The sequence below is a fragment of the Montipora foliosa genome, chromosome 13 (genome assembly GCF_036669935.1).
Source record: "Montipora foliosa isolate CH-2021 chromosome 13, ASM3666993v2, whole genome shotgun sequence".
Taxonomy (NCBI): Eukaryota; Metazoa; Cnidaria; class Anthozoa; order Scleractinia; family Acroporidae; genus Montipora; species Montipora foliosa.
This window is the reverse complement of record NC_090881.1, coordinates 14,966,489-14,971,488: the sequence shown is the minus strand read 5'-3', so window position 1 is coordinate 14,971,488 and position 5,000 is coordinate 14,966,489. Positions and strand designations below refer to the sequence as shown.

The 5,000-nt window shown below is 39.0% G+C and overlaps 1 protein-coding gene across 1 annotated transcript in view; it reads left to right on the top strand.

The window, feature by feature from the left end:
* LOC137983809 (uncharacterized) overlaps positions 1–5,000 on the top strand; it is a 46,203-nt gene that overhangs the window by 1,160 nt on the left and 40,043 nt on the right. The gene's annotated exons all lie outside the window — the stretch shown is intronic.

The window sequence follows — 5,000 nt, the reverse complement described above, 5'->3', positions numbered from 1 at the left end:
TAACAAGGAGAATTTGGTGCGTGGTGCGTTGGTGGTGGGATGGTTTCCTTGATCTTGGCCTAGGCCTTGGACATAAATACACTTGAATCGTGAGCGTGTATGCTACATTTATTTCTCGACGAGAAGAATCAAATAAAATGAATTTCTCAAAATATCAATTTTTCCACAAAGAGAAAAACATGTAACCGAAGCAACGATACGTTCCTTTTTTCATTCTTGTTTGCGGCATGGTAAGTCTTTCATCGGAATACCTTCGTAACAACAATTACAACGACAACAAGCCACCGCAAGCAGGGAATTGATCACAAGGTCATTATTGTTGTGTCCACCAGTTAATCGGCTAACTTGAATCAGGTGGTGCAAACACGAAGATAAGAGCTAGAAATGCCACCTGGAACAAGATAATTAGGGGGTACAGTCGATCTCTCATAAATACTAATGTAAATCTTATCGTTTTTATCATAGGGTTTCAATAAAAAACAGTCATTTCTCTAGGTTCCGAAGGTTCCGTAGTCTTAAGTTCCTCAAATTCATCTCACCTCCTTCAGGTGTGTTTTTATTAAAACGAATGTAGTGCTCTCCAATTACAGTGCAGATATCTGAATCCCTATATCAAAAATGGCCACTGAAATGTTTCATTTATAATTTAAAAAAGAAATCTATCTTGAATTTTCTCTTGAGGTTGAAACGCGAGGGTACAAATTGCATTTCCCAAGTTCCAAATCAGTGGGAATTTCATATTTCAGAAATCTATTTCTTTCAGTATGTCACCTAGAAACGTAACAAGAATTGTGTCGGGGTTTTCCTTGATTCGATTACACTCAAAAGTCACAGGAGATCACTGTCGAAAGCGCGAACCAAAAAAAACCTCGCAGAAAAGGCTCTCACGGAGAAGAAAAAATGGATTTTAAAATCCCCCAACACTGCTTTGAAAGAAATAGATTTATCTCTGCTGTAGTTGCTTTGAAATTTGATTGCAATCACGCTAAACATCTTTGAGTTGTGATGTTTTATACTGTTATCGTCAAGGCAAAATTAATGCCCAGGAAAACAGCTCCTAAAGAAAAACCTTATCAAACGAAAAGTAATTCTGCCCTCCAACACATTTCCCAATAATTGGCCAAACAGAGGATGCTACTTTTTGTGGCGTCCGCTTTCCATGTATGAAAGCAAAGCCATATAGTCATCGCGATGAGTGTAACAATAGAATACAAATGAGCTCTGCCGATTTTGATCCGATTGCTACAAATTTCATTCAAAATTAGCACATAGTCACACGATCGATTCGAAAAAGCTACGAGTTTTACCATTGCTCACAAATTCCCAAGCTAAGTAAGCTACGTCGTTTGCAGAAGGGAAGTTGAACTTTTTTGTTTTTGTTTTTGTTTTGTTTTTTTTTTACAATGAGTTTAGGGACGGTTTCTTGTTTATAAGGATGACCAGGTCAGGGAAAAAATAATAGCCCTCCCTCCGCTAAAAGAACTTCACTGGCTACCAGTTTATTTCCGTATCCAGTTTAAGATTGTGACTATTGTTTACAAAGCCCTTCATGAACTAGCACCTTCTTACCTTTCTGACCTGCTGCGTCCCTGCAAAAATAACCACTATCGTTCTAATGATATAGGTCTGTAATTACAAGGGTTTGACTACTGACCACCATTAAAAACTACGCACGCATTATAATATTTCCACCTGGATGGTACAATACCAGGATCAATAGAGGCTTGATAAATAACTGTTAAAATGGGACCCATCTCGTGAGCTTACTCTTTCAGAAACCAAGGGGACATCTGATCAGGCCCACTTGCTTTATTTGGCTTCAGTGATCTTAATTGCTTGATTACTCCTGGGAGGGTCACAATTGGGGAGCCAATGGTTGGTTTGGGAGAATGGCCAACAGCAGGTATAATAGCAAGATCTTCTTTAGTATAAACGTCGGAGAAGTGCTTGTTTAAGAGATCCAATTTCATCTCACTGTCGGTAATGATCTGACCGTTAATTTTAAAGTCAGCTACAGCAGGATCATCTTTTTTTTTGAGATGTTTAATAAACGACCAAAAGCGCCTTGGGTTTTCTTTATTTGACCCACCGAGGTAATCAGAGACATATTTCTCTCTTGCAGACTTGAGGTTCTTGTTTAGGCGTTTTCCAGCATCACCGAACTCACTCCAATGTGAAATATTTCGTGATCGTTTAGCTTTAGTGTAAAGACGTTGCTTAATTAGCTCTTGGCTGTCTTCTTAAGGAGCGATTGAACCAGGGAAGATTATAACGCAACATAGTCATCTTGTGAGGTACACGTGCATTCATTGTACTGCGAATACGCTCAAAGGTGTCCCACATTTTGTCAACCGAGAGCTCCTTCGAGTTTGCCGTAAAGAAAATTCCGTATAACATTTATTTAATAAGACTGCGATTTGCCTTTCTTTTGATGTAGACATTGCGCTTTACGTTCTTCATCTTACGACATGATATTTTAACAGAGAACAAAACCATGTCGTGGTCACTTGTTCCGGGAACAACTTCAATACCGCTCATAATTCCAGCATTAATAGTAAAAACTAGATCCAAAGTGGTCTGCGTGTTGCCTTGGCGTCTTGTGGGAGACTCGACAAGTTGTTTTAAGTCATGTTCGTCAATCATTTTGAGACGTCTTTCACAAGGCAATGTCAGGTAGGTGGAAGAATCCAAGTTAGGCCAGTTCATATCCGGAGCATTAAAATTTCCAGCAAGGATCACACCATTTTTCGGTAGAGTATTTCCCATCTTGAATAAGAATGACTGGAGGGCTTTCATAATCAGTTGCTTTAGAATGATAAAAGGGCCTGAAAAAGATCGATTTAGGGTTTGAGCCAGCTAGCTGTAGCTGGCATTGTGTCCACATAATTTCATAGTCAGAGTCAAAATCCGGGCGATGCAAAACAATTGTCATTGAATTATTTGCTTTCGAACTTCATTGTCGAGCGACCAAACCGCAACCGCCATAATGTATTGATCCTTTTACAGATCGATAACAACAACAACACCGACAGAGAGTGGTCCGCATGTGACCGATCATAACAACATCTTGTAGAGAAATCGTGTATGAACGAATTAGCTTTTGTAAAAAAAGGCCTTCAAAAAGGCACTGAATCAGGAAATCAGCCTGCAAAAGAAACCATAACATGTCTTTCTTCCATTTTTTCTTCTCTGATGTGGGAAAGTGCGCTTGCAAATTTTTGGCACAGTCCAAGAGGTACAAAAACGGAAGCGGGGGAACATATCACCCAAGGGTAAACTCTTTTCTGTAACACATTTTTACATCTTTTGTCGCGAGGATATGTAAAAATAACCTCTGAAGATTGTTATCCTACTCAGACTACTCACGGGATAAAAATTTAATATTTATATCCTTTCTTAACCAGACTTTTCTCTCACCCGCGTTTTAGAATATTCCGTATATTCCGTGTTTTAGAATGTTCCGTATATTCCGTGTTTCAAAATACTCCATATTTTCCGTGTTTTAGAATATTCCATATATTCCGTATTTTAGAATTTTCCGTGTTTTCTGCAATTCCGCCATTCCGTCGAATAGGGCCACCCCACCCCCGCACTTGATGTGCACGCTTGTGGGTAATCCTCCCCTTCATCCTCCTCCGATTCAATGGGTTCTTCCCCTGGAGGATGCGTCAGCTTGAACTGAAAAGGCTTCACTCTGCTCATAATAGAATAAATACCTCGATAAACGCCACAAAATTGCAAGCTTGGTATGTTTACTTGTCCCTGATCTTCCCCATATCATACGTCACAATTCTATATCGGGGGTTTTCATCTGACGTCACGGCGGCCATGTTGGTATACAGAATGTAAAATGTAAAATGTCTTTTGGGAATTTGACTCTATTATTATGCAAACCTTGTGGAACCATTTTCTATGGCCGTCTCATCACGTGGATGGAAACCAAGGATTAGAAACTGCTGACCCATAATTGACGCCCACGGTTCCAGCGGCGAAAAAGGGCGACAATGGCAACTTGAAACTCGTACTTCTCTTAAGTGAAAAGCATTTGGTACAAATAACGTTGCGAATACTGTTCTTTACTACGTAGTCTTCCATACGAAGTTAAGTTAATGTTTGGCTTTAGGTTAGCGCCAGATTGAAAGGCCTTGCTACTTTGGTCACCGCACTCTCTTTTAACCCATAACCCATATTTATAGTTTAATTGCATCTTTGTAAACGTTACTTTAATAGACGAGTTCACGCTCTTGTTTGGATCATGGGTAATCAGGGAATGGCGAATGGAATGGGAATGACTTGGCGGGGAATCCAAAGGTTTGTATGGAAATTCAAAGCAAAATATACTGTAAATGACTCTACTTTATAGACTTTCGCCTTCATAAACCAAACAAATAAGTTCATGTTCACAACTGAGATGAACTAGGCTTGGTATCCGTTCTTTGGAATTTCTAAATATTGCTCTTTTTGTCTCCATACATTCTCTGTAATTTCGTGCCTTTGGAATTACAGGAAATGTGTGGCAGAAACTCGTTAATAAAATAATTTCCACAATAGCCATTCTCTCCAAATATATTCTGCCGCACCTTTAAGCGCATATCTTCTGTTTTGGAAAATAAAAAAAACCCAAACTTGCATATCACGAATACTTCTCATCGTTTTGAACTTCCTTATAAACCTTTGAATTTCTCTCCATCTCGCCCTGATTACCCATGATGCACTCAAGATCCTGAACTCGTCTATTCTGTACTTATATGTATATTATTTTCTTTACAAATAGTGTGAAACAAAATAACCCTGAACCTAAACTGCACTTTTATCGATGAAAGAAACATCCGTGCGTGGGTTCGTATTCAGAACACGGCAGCTGTTTGTGAAAGTGCGTCTTCGTCATGTAGTTAGTAGTCATGTACTATTTTAATTCTGTCTCGCAACATGTATTCTTTACAACAATATGCAAAACAATAAGCTAGCTAATAAGGCAGATGTATATATTCATACGTGAA